The sequence below is a fragment of the Zonotrichia albicollis genome, chromosome 8, assembly GCF_047830755.1.
Source record: "Zonotrichia albicollis isolate bZonAlb1 chromosome 8, bZonAlb1.hap1, whole genome shotgun sequence".
NCBI lineage: Eukaryota > Metazoa > Chordata > Aves > Passeriformes > Passerellidae > Zonotrichia > Zonotrichia albicollis.
The window spans coordinates 27,070,075-27,085,009 of NC_133826.1; the positions used below are offsets into that span (position 1 = coordinate 27,070,075).

Sequence of the window (14,935 nt, forward strand, 5' to 3'; positions counted from 1 at the left end):
AAAATTACCACCCTGGCTAAACTGTCTCCCAGCAAATCAGTGAGAAGGAGGGCACAAACCCCTGAGCTGAGATTGGTGCTCACCTACAAACTGCAAAACTGCACCAAGGAGTGGAGAACCACCAAGCGATTTTCACTATCACTCCGAAAGGGTGAGCAACTCGAGAAGAAAAGCCTGCCAGAGGAAACCCCAATTTCTTACAAAAGCTGTTGTACATCAAGGAAATTAAAGACCAGTAAATTCTGCTGAGGAATTCTGCACCTAGAGCAACCTGTAGGTGCATCAGTAAATACAGGTCACCCAACACTGCGAGCCAGTAGGTAAGGGTGATCCAATTTGACAGACTCGTTTCAAAAGGTTCTTGTCAAAATCCACCCTCAAAGTTTCCCAAAGCACCAAAGTGGAGTAAGGGTTTAGCTCTCAGGTTGAAAGGAGGTTACCAAGAAGCCCCACGGTGATCTCTGTCAGGACCTTGGTGGCTCAGAAACACTCTGAAAGAGGAGGAGGATGGCAAACTTGGTCACCAAGGCTAAATTTAGTCTTCTCAAAGCTGAAGCTGAGAAGTGCAGGAGGAAAGCGGGCAAGGAAGTGGGCAGGTGAAACTCAACCTTGGTGAGAGCGAGCTGATCTGGAATCCTGCAAGTGATATTCAGGTCAACCATCTCGAGAAGGAGGAGGCAAAGCTTGGGAGGTTTGGAGGAGGGGTACCAGGAAGATGAGATGCTGCAAATGGCTTTGTGAAGAGGAGAAATCAACTGTGTGAGGACTCCTCAGTAAAGGAACCAAACAATAGGGTGAGGACATGATAAAAGCCTGCAAAACCATCAGGCCCATGGAGCAGTGGGAATGGTTATTCACTATTTCTCACTTTGCAAGGATTTACACTTGTAAAAACCAACAAAAGGTTCTTTTTCATCCACCATAAAGTATGAAAGCACTGCAAAAGGTGCTGAATTCAGGGGAGACAGAGCCACCAGCTCTGAGGCCACAGAGCCACAGAGCCCAGAGGCATAACCCAGGTTGAGAAATCCCTGGGCAGCAGGGAAAGGACCAAATATAGACATCCTGCAGTTTTAACTAATTTTTTTTTCAATTTCACTTGATAAATTATCAATTGATAAATTATCGGTTGATAAATTATCAATTTCAATTTTCAATTATCAGTACTGGCTGCAGATTCCAAGGGACAAAAGCCCACTACACGGCCCAGTCTCTTGGGGTTCCAGGGTGACTGCAAAGCCAGCTTTGTGCTACCCAGGCCAGCATTCAAGGATGCATCCCACATCCATGTGTCCCTTTGGGAATGGTTGAGACCCTCTGCTCCCCCAGGGCAGAAGGGGGTACCCCAGGGCAGCTCCCTCCTAGTGACAGAGCTGATCCTTTCAACACCCAGACAGAAACTCCCCCTTTCCAAATCCCAGCCCTCCGTGCTGTCAGACCCTACAGCCCCAACACAACTTGCCAAGATTCCCTTCAGCTCTACAAGCCAGCCAGCAATTTCCACGGGGAGGCAAAGGACTGCTTATATCCATCACGGGCTGGCAGGGCAGGTAATGTGCCAATAGGCACTCAGGAAAACATCAGAGCAAATCCTGCAGGGGAGGGCAGGCACTGGTGCTCGGACAGCAGGGGGATGCTCCACAGGGGTGACATGGGCTGCACACCAAGGGTGAACTCCAGCTCACTCCTACACGCTCCTCTGTGTGAGTGCTCGTTGTGCTCAGGCTGAGAGGGCAGGAAAATGAGATGTTGTTTTGGCATTTCTGTGCTCAGCACAAGGAACAAGCACAGCCACTTGTTCCTCATCTCCCCAGGGAGGAGAGCCACGACCTGTTGGTTTTCTGAGACATGAGATGGCCCAAACAGGACCAAAACAACCTTGTCTGCTCTCCTGGGCACAGCTGGGCTGAGAGCTTTTCCAAGAGTGATCCTCCTGGAGGGAACAATGCTGGGATCAGAGGAAGGGATGGAGAAGGCAGGCACAGGCTGCTGCCAGCTGCAGTCTAACATCATAAACTCTGTGGTGCCTACATGATTTCAAGCTCCATTTTCAAGTTTGTGGGGAGGCTTTGAAAGATGGGAAAGGCAGAATAAAAAAAAAAAAAAAAAAAAAAAGAAGGAAGAAAGAAAGATGTAGAAGGGGGAAAAGTTAACCGTGCATCTCGAATTTATCACTCCTGAAAGAAGAGCTTGTCAGGATGGCCAGAGCCCAGGCAGTGCACAGCAATCAACGGGAAGACTTTTGGGTCTAGTCAAGCTTCCTTGAGATTTACAGGAACTGAACAGAGGCATAAATCTGTCGGTGCCTGATGAAAATGGAGGCAATTAAATTTGCAGGTGTATATAATTGTCATATTGATGATCTGTATAAATCAGAAGAGCCAGCAGAGGCACAGAGGAGCTGCTGGCCCCCCTACCTGGCCAGGAGACAGGGACACCCACCTCACCCACATGGCTCTGCCCATCACCACAGCCTCCTCCTCCACAAGAGGCTTCCCCAAATTGCCCCCACAGGCAGCAGAAGCTGCAGGACCCTCCACCCCTTCCAGCTACCTGCAGCCCCATCCTGGCTACTACAAAACCTCCTGTGCAGGCAGGACCACAGGCATTGGGAAGCCTGACCATGGAGATCGTGGGGGGTTTTTGCAGCTACTTTGAAGCTCTGAGCCCAGGTGCAAGTGGGGCACTGACTTGATCTTTTAGCAATGATTTCTTTTTTCTCTCTCTTTTTTTTTTTTAATAATTCCTTTTAACCTTTGTTATTTTGGGAACTTTGAAGCCTAAGCTGCTCCGAGGCAGTTGCCTTTGTAGGAAGGACAGAAAGTGCAGAGTGGGGATTTGAAAGAGGAGGAGAAACAGGGAGGGGAAGAAATGGTGCTTGCCATCAGAAAGAGGGAGGGAGGGAGGGAGGGAGGGAGGGAGGGAGGGAGGGAGGAAGGAAGGAAGGAAGGAAGGAAGGAAGGAAGGAAGGAAGGAAGGAAGGAAGGAAGGAAGGAAGGACGGACACTGGCACCCCAAGATGTGTCACAGAGTCTCTTTTCCCAGCCAAAGAAGGAGTCAGGATTCTTCTGTTCTGCTTCTCAAGGTTATTTTCTCTTATCTATAACATTCTTTCTCTGACCTGCTGAGATCTGTCCAGCAGGTTGGGTTGTGAGCTGACCGCCCTTGGGGTGGTGTCAACATTTTATACTAAAAACTACGTGTACTTTATTTACAATAATTTTCCAATACCTATTACCTATGTTAGACAGTCTGTCTCTACTCTAAACCAATCTAAAAATGGCAACATCACCCAGAAGATGGAGAACAAGAAGAAGAAAGAAGGACAAGGCACACACAAATCCCTCCATCTTGGGACCCCCAAACCCTCATTCTAAAAACCCCAAAATTCTACTTTTCTATATTGTAACAAACTATCATTCTACTTAAAACTTTTGTGGCTTGTGAATCCTCACACAAAGTTGGTAATTGTTTTTTCCAAGGGCTAAAATCAAAGGCACAGGTGTTTCTGACTCTGTGCCAAGGTCTCTGAGCCCCCTGCCAGGGTCTGGAATCCTCCAGGGCAGCCAGAGGAATGTCCTGGGTTTCCAAAAGGCCCTTCCCACGTGCACAGGATGATTTGGCATCCCAAGCTGAGCTCCACAAACGTGCTGCAACTGGATAATTAAAAATTAAGGAAGAGTTTCTGCATTGCAGTCCCAATTATGTAACTCTGCTCTTGGGTTTCAGCACCCATCAGCTCTGGTGCCCTCACACAGCCCTGCCTGTATTCACCTGCTTTTCTGTCTTTCCAGGCAGGGCTCACACCCTAGGCATTGGGGAATCCCAATGTCACAACCACAGGCAGAATGTTCCCTTGCATTTGTGTGGGAAAAAAAAAAAAGAAGGAAAATCTATTTAACGCTTTTGGTCCAGTGCTGAAATTGGAGATGGGCAGAACAAAGGGGATGGGGTAAGGGTGCTTCAGCCCAGCCAAGCACAGGAGAGTTGCCCTAGCCAGGACAGCACTTTTTCATACTTTATGGTGTATGGAAAAGAACCTTTTGTTGGTTTTTACAGGTGTAAATCCTTGCAAAGGGAGAAACAGTGAATAACCATGGTCATGACCAGGGAGCTTCTAAGCCAGGGGCTGCTGTCTCCTGCTCCTGCACCAGAGAAGCAGGAGCTCATTTTAGCAAACAAAACCAAACCCAGATGAGGAGTCAGCTGCATTTTCAGTATCTCAAGAGCAAAGAGCCCTGCTGGACTCTGAGCACCAGTGAGTGCAAACTCCTGCATTTGCAGCCACAGCTTTGCCTTAACCCTGCCAGCTCTGGCTGCTGCTGAGCCCAGGGCTCAGCCTGCCTCTTCCTCCTGCTGTTTCCTCCTCCCTTTCCTGGCATCTCCTCCCTTTCTTGGCCACAAACCCACTGGCTGCACAGCCATGTCTCTGGCAGCGCTACTCCCAGGATCTGGATGCTGCCACCTGGTGTGAAACCAGCCATTAATTCCTGCTGGGATTCACTCCAAAGGTCACTTCACCAGGCTCTGTGTGCCACAGCTTCAAGAAGCCACCAGAGATGCTGTGGCTCACACCCACTGCTCCTAATGCCCCTGGGCTGCTGTGTGGCTCCTGCAGTTCCTTGCTATCTCCTGGCATTCCCTCCTCATGGTCCTTCCTTTCCTGCCTGTCACTCTAGGACACAAATCAGACAGACATAGACATCGGATTTTCTAAGGCAAAAAAGAGAGCTTTCATTTTTCCGACTCTAACATTTACAGATTTCTGAAAAGTGACAGTGGATTGGAGGGTGACAGTGCCACCTCTCCAATGACCCTAAACAAACCAACAGGCTATCAAGTTTTTCTTTCTCTATAAAAATATGCAAAACAATAAGTTATTTACATAAAGTATATAAGAAAGTTTGTTACAAAAACGTAAACATCAGAAGGCTTAAAAAATCTTAAAAAATCAGAGCAACACCTGCCCTCCTCCATTACCCTGATACTTCCCTATTGCTGGCAGGGCGCTCTCACATCCACACTCCTTCCATCCCCAGCATGTGAAAGCTGGGAATACCCAGCCCTGAGCTGTAACCACAAGGAAGTCAGACCCATCCCAACATTTCCCAGGAATTTCCACATCCCCCACTCAGCCACCAGCCCCAGCTCCACAGCATGTATGGGCTGTGGGGGCACGCTGGGGCTGGGGCTGACTCCTCCAGGGTTAACCAGAGATGTGCCTCACTCTGCAAGCACAAAAGGCAGAAACATGACAATAAAAGCTGTGGAAACCAGCCCAAGCCCAAGGTTGACTCCCCTCCCACCATCCATGAGTTATTTCTCCTGCCCACCCACCAAGTTTGAGCACACCACTGTGACCATGTTCACAGGGGTCTCAGGATGAGGGAAGAGATGAGGATCTGACTCCATGTTTCAGAACACTTGTTTTATTATTTTATGATATATATTTTATTGAAACTATACTAAAAGAATAGAAGAAAGGAAGTCCTCAGAAGGCTAGCTAAGAATAGAATAGGAAAGAAAATGATAACAAAGGTTTGTGGCTTGGACAGAGAGTCTGAGCCAGCTGACTGTGATTGGCCATTAATTACAAACATCCAACATAGGCCAATCACAGATGCACCTGTTTCATTCCACAGCAGCAGATAATCATTGTTTACATTTTGTTCCTGAGGCCTCTCAGCTTCTCAGGAGGAAAAATCCTGAGGAAAGGATTTTCCATAAAAGATGTCTGTGACACACCACCACCGTGGCACACCCAGGAGAGAGCAGCTCCTGCTGAAACACTAATAAAACTGGTTTCCTTTTTCCCTGGAAGGACGTTTCAGGCTCTGCCCTGCTTGCAGGTGCTTGGACACACATCTCAGGCCACTGAAGCTGCACCTTGGCATGGGCTGGGGTGAGATCCTTGCAGGCATTTAGAATTCCCCAGACATGCCATGCCTGCAAAGACAAACCCCTGGCTTGCAGGAAAGCCAAGCAACCCCAGAGCAGCATGACAGCTCTCAAATCCCCTCCCTGCTCCTCTCCAGAGCTCTCCTAGTGAGGCAAAAAAGACAGAGCCCAGCTATTTCTGGCTCAGCAGTTCAGGCAGGGCTGGGAGGGGCAGCACTGGGGCGGCAGAGCAGCCACGCAGGGGAAGCAGAGTCAGGGGGAGCCTGGGGCCAGCCCAGGGCAGTGGCAGGCACAGCAGCCTCTCCAGAGCAAAACAGGAGATTTCCCAGAGGCTGCAGACACTGGGGACATCATTAGGGCAGCAAATGGGCCGAGAGCACAGCAGCAATTCGCAGCCCCTGCAGCCACTGCTGCACAGCAGAGGCTGGCAGGGAGATTTGGGAGTGGGATATCTCCCCTGCCAAGCATCCCCCTTCCCTAGCAAAGCCAGCCTGACCCCACAGGAGCCTCCTTCTGCATCCTCACCCTCCTGCAGTGCCCTGAGCCCTCCATCACCCATCCCCTCCCACACACTCCATGCATGGGCCTAGAAAGGGCCTTCCCATCCCTCCAGCCCTGCTCCTTGCCCTGTGCTGGAGCAGCCCCATGGCAGGAGGGTGTTTGGGGGCACAGGAAGCTCCTGGTGCCTGCCAGCCAGGGAAACTGCTCCCAGCACGGTAGCCTTGCTCTCTCACTCCCTTTGGGATGCCAAATTAATTGCCTTGTCTCCTGGAGCTTTTAGCTGGAACAAATAAAAGAAAAAGGGGGGTTGCCAAAACCCATAATAAGGTCTACAGTTCCTCTGAGCTACAAGGGCTGCTTTAAATTTCGGGTTTTTTTCCTTTTTTTTTTCTTTGGAGGAGGTTTCCATGGCAACTGTCTCCCATCACAGAGGAGCCTGTCCTGGGGATATTTCGGGGTTGCTGATATCTGCCTTCCCTTCCCAGGCAGGCAGGCACTGTGTTGTGACGGAGACAGGGCAGAGGAGCAGGGCAGGGCTGCAGGAGGGAGGAAAAGGAGGTGCCTCTCCCAAAAAACAGGGTCAGCACCCTGCCTGTACACATCAGGCAGGCTTCCATCCCAAAGGCTGTGGTTTTCCTTGGACCACTGATTTGGGAAGCACTCACAAGGCAATGCAGCCCTCGCTGGGCCAGGCAGATGGGGCATGTCCAGCTGAGAGCACTGGCACCCTCTGTCACCTTCTCTGCCCTTCATCCATCTCCATCCCTTCTCCATCCCTTCATCCTTAGGAAGGAACTGTTCCCTGTGAGGGTGGGCAGGCCCTGGCACAGGGTGCCCAGAGCAGCTGTGGCTGTCCCTGGATCCCTGGCAGTGCCCAAGGCCAGGCTGGACAGGGCTTGGAGCAGCCTGGGCTAATGGAAGGTGTCCCTGCCCATGGCAGGGTGAAGAAGGAGATGAGCATTAAGGTCCCTTCCAGCCCAAACCACTCTACATTTCTGGGATTCTCCCATTTCTCTCCTCCTCCAGGTTGGTTTGGAGCAGGATCAGCTCCCAGCAGGAGCAGAGCCAGCTCTGTGCATCCCCCAGCTGCTTGCTGTGCTGTGCTCATTAGCCATCCTCATTACTGAGGGGCCTCAGAGCTGGCCACAAAAGGGGCTCTGTCCCCTCTCACATCAGAGCTGCAGACCCCAAACCTCTGTGACCCACGAGCCACCACCAGATACAGGGTCCCTCAAGGATCCCTTACTTTCTTTTGATTATAAATTATTAAAAAAGTCTCTGCCCACCTCCCAGTGGATGTCGGGCTCTGCAGCAGGAGCCATGGAGGGAACAGGCTCAGCAAGGCCAGGTGTGGGCTCAGCTTAACCAACCCATAGCATGAGCCAGCACCAGCTCAGCATCCATGCCAGGGATGGGTGATCCTGCTGCAGGGCAGGAAAGCAGGACCAGAAACACCAGCACAGAAATCTCCTCTGGGTGATTTCTCAGCAAAAAGCTGGAGTGGGACAGCCAGAACCTGGCAATCCAAAACCTTCCCTTATCCAGACAAATCCCCCAGCTGCTGTTTGGGGTGAGCCACCAGGCACAGCTGCAGAGATGCCAGAGCCCAGCAATTTGGAAGCAAAAAGGACAAGCAGTCTGAAATGACAGAGCTGTCATCATCCAGGCACTGCCTTAATCCCACCAGGCAAAAATTCCTTCATTTGAAGGACTTGCTCTGCAGCAAGGCTCCAGGAGAGATGATTTCAGTCTCTGTTTAGCTGGCTAAATGACCATGAAAAAAATAAAACATAATAGAATATAAAATTAAATTAAATGAAACAAAATAGAGTAGCATGGAAGAGCATAAAGTAAAGTAAAATAAAGTAAAGTAAAATAAAACAAATAAAGTAAAATAAAATGCAATATAAAATAAAATAGTAAAAAAATTAAAATATAATAGTAAATTAAAAAATAAAGTAAAATAGTAAAAAAATAAAATAAAATAGTAAATGAAATAGTAAATAAAATAAAATAAAATAAAATAAAATAAAATAAAATAAAATAAAATAAAATAAAATAAAATAGTTAAATAATAAAATAAAATAGCAAAATAAAATAAAATAAAATAAATAAGGGGTATGGGATGCAGCCCAGGAGCAAATGCCCCTGGCACATGGAGAGGAGGGCAGAGCTGAGGCAGTGGCATCAGTGTGGCTGCACAAGGTTCTCTCCAGCAGTGGAACCACAGCCAATTCCAGGGGTGTAAAACCCACCAGAAATCTTTGTGGGGCTTTGAGGAGTGCCCACATAGGCAGCCCAGCCCCCAGAAGAGGGCCAGGTCTCAGGCAGGAACAGGACCAAGCCTGAGCACCCCTGCCTGGATGGGGTTGAGACATTCAGGAAGGGAGCCAAAACAGGGGGCCAGGAGCCCTGCAGCCCCCCTGGCTGAGTGCTGGTTCCCTGCCAGAGCCTGCCACCCCCCTGGAAAGGCCAGGCAGCCCCACATCCCACTCCCCCCCTGCTTTCTGGGTCAGTGAGATCCCCTCCCAGCCCCGCTGCAGCCAGCTGGATGCACGGTTGCTGTGGCAACGGGTTCCCAGAGACCAAATCCTTATTTCTTACTTTTTCTTCCCTTGGTTAAGGAAGAAAAAAACATACAAGAGGCCCTGTATATCCCCTGTGGCACTGAAACATCCGTGCCCAGCAAGAGAGCAGGTCTGCACTGGGCACAGCATGGGGACAAGGTGTCCGTGAGGATGGGGATGTGCACACTGTGCCTCCTCCTGAGCCCTCATTGCCCCCAGTCTGGCCATGGGCACTCCCTGCTGTTCCCTGGGACGCTGTCAGCTTCCCCGCAGTGTTTTCCACCCTGCCATGAGGTTTTAAGGGCTGCCCCCACTCACAGCTGAGGTTGGTGCTGGGCTCCATGCCTGGAGAGGGAATGTTACCAGGCATGGGGTGTCCCTGGTGCTCCAGGGGCTCTGAGCAGCTTAGCTCACTCCAGGCTCCGGATCCCAGGAAAAGGGATGTGGTTACACTGCATGGCCAAGAGGAGGGGCTGGAATGGGGTCCCACCAGCACCCAGTTATTACTGGTGAATAAAATATTATTATTTTTTAAATTATTATTTTCACCCAATTATTAGATGAGCTATTAGCTATTGCTATTAGACAAGCATGTCCTGCCCCACCAGGTGCTCCAGGGCAGGGCCAGGGGAGGCTCTCTGTCCCCTCTCTGCTTTGCTGGAAGCTCTGGAAGCCCTCAAGCCTTGGGGACAAACATCTCCCACAGCAGAGCAGACACCCAGCAGCACTCTGGGTGCCACAAATATGTTCCACCAGCAGCAGCACCCACTCCAGGAGAAGTTATAGCAAGAACGTGGCACTCCTGCATTTTCAGCAGGCACACACCCCCAGTATCCCTCCCAAACTCATGGTAACAGGAGTTCACACCCCATCCAGCTCATCTGGAGGAATTCAGTGCACCCCACTGCCAGGATGGTGTTGCTAAGGGGCAGAGGGCAGCTGAGATGGGCTGTTTGGGTTCCCTTCCCCACCACAGCTGCTGGCACCTCCTGAGGCGAGTCCCCAAGCCAGGCAGCAGAAGTGACAGCAGCTGTCCCCTGGCTGGGCCTGGCAGAGCACAGATCACACCCGCGGGTTTCAGAGCATGAGACAGTGCCCAGGATCAAAGCCAAGTCCAATTAATGGCTCACAATCTTATTAGAGAAATTATTGCAGGATCTTGAGTAAAAGTCCGATATATCCACTCCATTCCATTAGTCAGGCTCATTTAGTAATTCAATCAATCTAAGCAAGGCAATTGAGCTCCCCTGGTATCATTTAACTTGGTTATTCTCTAGGTGCTTAAGAATTTCTTAATATTTGCTTCATTATTTCACCATAACACCCATTCCCAGGTGCAGGGTTCATTCTGTGGGCCCCGTGTGGAGCCAGCCCTGCTGCAGCCCTGTGCCATTCCCTGCTCTCGTGAGATGGTGGCATATCATGGAAAGGGGGTGATGCCCCTGGGAATTGAGTCCAGCCAGGGAATGGCACCACAACACTCCAGGAATTGCTTCCCAGTTGGCACCAAAGAGCTGCCCAGTGTGCCAACAGCTTTGGGCATCCAGATGCAGGTGAGAGGAGCAAAACTCAAGAGGATGCTCTTCTCACTTGCCATGGAATTGGAAAAAAGTATGGGATAACACAACCCTGTAGCCCCAGGGCCTTTTAGGAGCAGAGTGGGAGGGCACAATGCGCAGCAGTCACAGCAGCAGGGAGGTGTGTGGGACAAGGATGAGAGCTGGCAGGTGTCACATCTGGCCACAGCCAGGGCGGGCACGCACTCCGGTGGCCGTCACCCCCTTTAGCAGCAGCCAGCTCCCTCCCTGATCTGTCTCACATCCCTGCAACCCCCCCAAATCCTGTTATTAACCCAGGGAAGTCAGGGCCAGTGCCTCCAGCAATAGAGCCAAGAGCTTAGCTAGGATTTAACAAAAAAAAAAATTGATTAGATATTTCGGGGAGATATTCAAGAGCGGTTAAATATGCCCAGCTCATCGGTGCCTTTGAAAAATCTCACCCCTCTAAAAAATTAGAATTGATTTTGTATTTAAAAAGGAATCTATTTAATTTAAAAGTAAGATAATTTGAAATCATGACAGCTTGTATTAAGGCTGGAGTTTATGATAATCTATTAAAGTCATTGAAGTTAAGAACCGTCTCCCATCCTCTGCTGGCTGAGGCTCCCGGGAGGGCAGTGGGGAGTGGGAAGTGGGGAGGTGAGGGGCTGCACTGCCCTAATTCAGAGCACACCAACTGGGCTGGAAACCTGCAGAGGCAGAAGCAGCTCCTCCAGCTCCTCCAGACTCAGGAGGGAAAAAACCCAGCATGCAAAAACCACCCAGTATTTCAAGATCCTGAAATATCTGGCACCCAGAAAGCACGAGTTCAACCCGTCAGCTCTGCTTTCTCATTTCTCAAGTTGATTTTACACTCAAAAAGGTATTTCAAGACTTTACTTTTCAAACATTTATTGCATTACAGAGAAGGCAAAGGAGTCAAAGACTCTTTCTTTGGCGCGGTTTTCAATTGCATCACAAATCTCCATCAACCCCAAGGGGCTGAGGGAAGCCAGGATGCTCATAAATACCCCTCCTGCCACTTTATAACCTGCAAAGGATGGGGCCCGAAAAAATTAGCAGCCTCAAGGAGTGTGAATCCAATTAATGACATCTCAAATGTGGCTGGATGCTGCCGAGCCAAGCAGTGAGGGAGAGGGGACAGGGAATATTGAGCTGCAAATTAGCATTTCTTAATGGCCACCAACCAGCAAAATGCTTCCTCCCTTCAGGAAAAAAATACAACTAATGCAACAAACACAAAATGAGATGAAAGGCAGCCATTCCAAATGAAGGTTGGCTTGATTGAAAGCAGGATGAAGGCAGGATGAAAGCAGGTGATTTTAAATGTGGGCAGCGGCCTCAGCCCAGCTCCCACACCCTCAGCACTTCCCAAAAATTCAGCGGCTGGGAGAGAACCCTGCAGTAACATGGGGAGATGGTGTTGGAGCCCCTTTGGGGATAAACATGCAAGCCAGTGTGGGGTTTATTGGTGAGAGCCCTGAGCTCTCAGGCAGGCAGTGAGGCAGCACGTGCGCAATTAAAACTCGCTCCACTCATCAGCTAAAAGAGCTGCAAAGCAGGGAAAAGCCTTGTCCAAGCACCTCACAGAAGTCATAACCCCACAGGCAGCCCATCTGCTTCTGGAGGAACAGAGGAGCAGACAGCAGGCCCCCAAGTTTGGGAGATCTGAGCACCAAAGCACTCCCAGCTGTCTCAGGCAGCAGGATGGACACAGCAGGGAGGGTGAGACCCAAAAAGGCAGCAAGCCTCCTGTGTAAAGATAAATATAAAGCTCATCATTAATTTATGTCATCAGGGTTATCAGGGGTCAGGAGTCACAGCCATTTTTGGCATGCCCAGTTCAGCAGCTCCCCCCAGCACTTCAGCTCTAGCAAGCACCACACGTGGCTCTCCAGAGATCCCAGCACATCTTTAGCTGGGAGAAAAGTCCATGAATCCATCAGTGGGAGGCCTGGTTTGGCCACTGTGTCACCAAGGCAGGGGAACCACACATGGCAGTGTCCATGAAAACCAGCCAAGACCAAAAGCCCCTGAATTATTTAGGAGGAATTTGAGGGGGACACCAGGACTGGAGGTAGATGATATCCCACCATGCTGGGGCTGATCCAGACCCTTTCCCAGCTGCTCCCCTCACTCATCCCCCACTTTAGCCACCTTCCTGCATGCTCACACCCTCTTTGAGGGGAAACTGAGGCATGGAGAGACCCCCAAAGGGAGCTGATCCAGAGCCCACATGGCAGAGACAATGGTGCTTCCAGCCCAAAGCCAGGCCCTTTCTGACCAGGGGCAGCTGCTCCAAGCCTGTCAGCCAGGGTGGCAGCTCACCTTCCCTGGGGAACCCCTGCCCTGGGCACAAATCTGAGATCTGGAACCACCAGAGCAGAAGCAGCAGGTGCCCCTGGTTCAGACACTGACCCAGCCCAGGCTCAGGAGTGTGTGGGGATCATCCCCCACTCCAGGACTTTAATTATTGCACATTCAAAGTCAGCGAGGTGGGTGCAATTAACGGGTCTGGTTTTGGCCAGGGATGGTGCAAGAAGCACGGTGTGAATCCCCAGTTCTGGGAAGATGCTCAAACCCTCCAGTCCCTGCACAAGGCCTTGTGAAAGCACAAACAGCCACTCACACCAGCACCAGGCATCAGCCTGACACAGCCATGCCCCCAGCAAGTGTGCAGAGTGTGCAGTGACAGCACTGATGCTCTTGAGTTTTTTGGGCTGGGGAACCTCCAAATCCAGAGGTTGCAGCCTCTGAGTTGGCAAGCCTGGGTCTTGTAGGACTTCTGTGCATTTCAGAGCTTCTGCCATGCAAAAGCAGTGTCCAGGCTAATAGAAGTAATAACAATAATAATAACAATAACAACAATAATAAAAACAACAACCCCACACAGTAAAGCAACACAAAACAGTGACACCCACAGATGGCAAAGTGGCCATGCCAGCTTCAAGGCAAGCCCTTGTCTCACAGGGAGAGGTAACATGGCATTTCCCAGAAGTCACCAAGCCAAAGCCCTGGCAAACAGGGGTCCCACAAGGTGCCAGCCCAGTCTCAGACCCCCCAGTCCCAGTCCCATCCCAGTCCCCTCCTCTTGCCAGCCCAGTCCCAATCCCATCATTCCAGGCAGGAAGACCTGAACTGGGATCACCTCTGTGTCTCCCCAGCCCAAACCCCTGCATGCTGGGGGCTGGCACAGCACCATGCACAGTGATGTTTTTGGGGGATCAGTGTCCCAAGCAGCAATGCCCCAGACAGCCTGGCCAGCACCAGGACACCAGGCTGCATTGGCACAGGGCTTGTCACCTTTGTATTTGTCTGGCAACAGAGATCAGAAGGATGCAAAACACACCCCTGCCAGGCATCCTCAGCGCAGCAAGGGCTGGGGTCTTGCCCAGGACCCTCCTCCTGATCCCCACCCAGGTGCTCCCTGCTGGCAGCACCGAGCTCCCAGGGCCCACGGGGGTCTGGCTGCACAGGATTGGGTCTGAGGGGGCAGGGGACGAGTGCTCAGGTGGCCTTTGTGCCACCAAGGTGGCCTTTGGGCCTGGCGGCCGTGTCTCCCTGCATCCGCAGCAGCGCTGCTGCCTTGTTGCCACAGCAACGCTCCGGGCCCGCTGCAGCATCCCGCAGCATCCCAGGGCCTGGGCTGGCACACAGGGGACAGCACAGCCCCCTGTCCCTGCCACACAGCCCCTGCACCCGGCAAAGCAGCCCTGGCTGTGCCCACACAGCCTGCCCAGGCACCAGCACCCCCACGGCTGTCCCTGCCTTTCTCCCCGGAGAAGGGGGAGCCCACACAGCATCAGTGCTGCCCCAAACCCACCCAGCAACCAGGACTGGGGGTCTCAGCACATGGAGGGGTCCATCAGCCATGGAAGTGATGAGTTGCTGGGGAAAAAACCCAACCTGGGATCACCACTGTACACAAGGGTGGTAACAGAGGGGCAATGTCACATCAAGCAACACACCAGGACCTCATTTTTGGGCCAGCATCCAAACAAGGGTGGCATTCTAAAAACTTCACGGGACACCCAAGGTGCAGCTGGAGAAGCAACAGATGGACAAGGCTTGCAGGAGGGGACACAGCCACCGTGGGACTGCTAGGAAAGTGATGGTGGCAATGCCAAGGTTAGCATGGTAAGTGTGGGCAAGGAACTGGTGCTCTGCGCCAATGTCACCAAAAATGAAACATCTCAGGGAAATGTTCCAGGTGGTGAGGAGGGAAGCAGGTCCCTGCACACAAGGAACAGGTGGAGGCCTCGCTCTGAACAAACAAAGGAGCAAATTGTTTGGCTTTTTTGGGGCTTAAGGAGATCAAGGCAGATAAGCCTCACCCAGTGGATGAAGAGCAGGTGGGAACCCTACAGAGCCTGTGAACAGGCCAGAGCCTAAACCTGGGGCAGAAGCACC

General features: G+C 51.2%; 1 protein-coding gene across 4 annotated transcripts in view; it reads right to left on the reverse strand.

Moving 5' to 3' along the window:
- ASTN1 (astrotactin 1) overlaps nucleotides 1–14,935 on the reverse strand; it is a 73,528-nt gene that overhangs the window by 57,842 nt on the left and 751 nt on the right. The window lies entirely within an intron of this gene.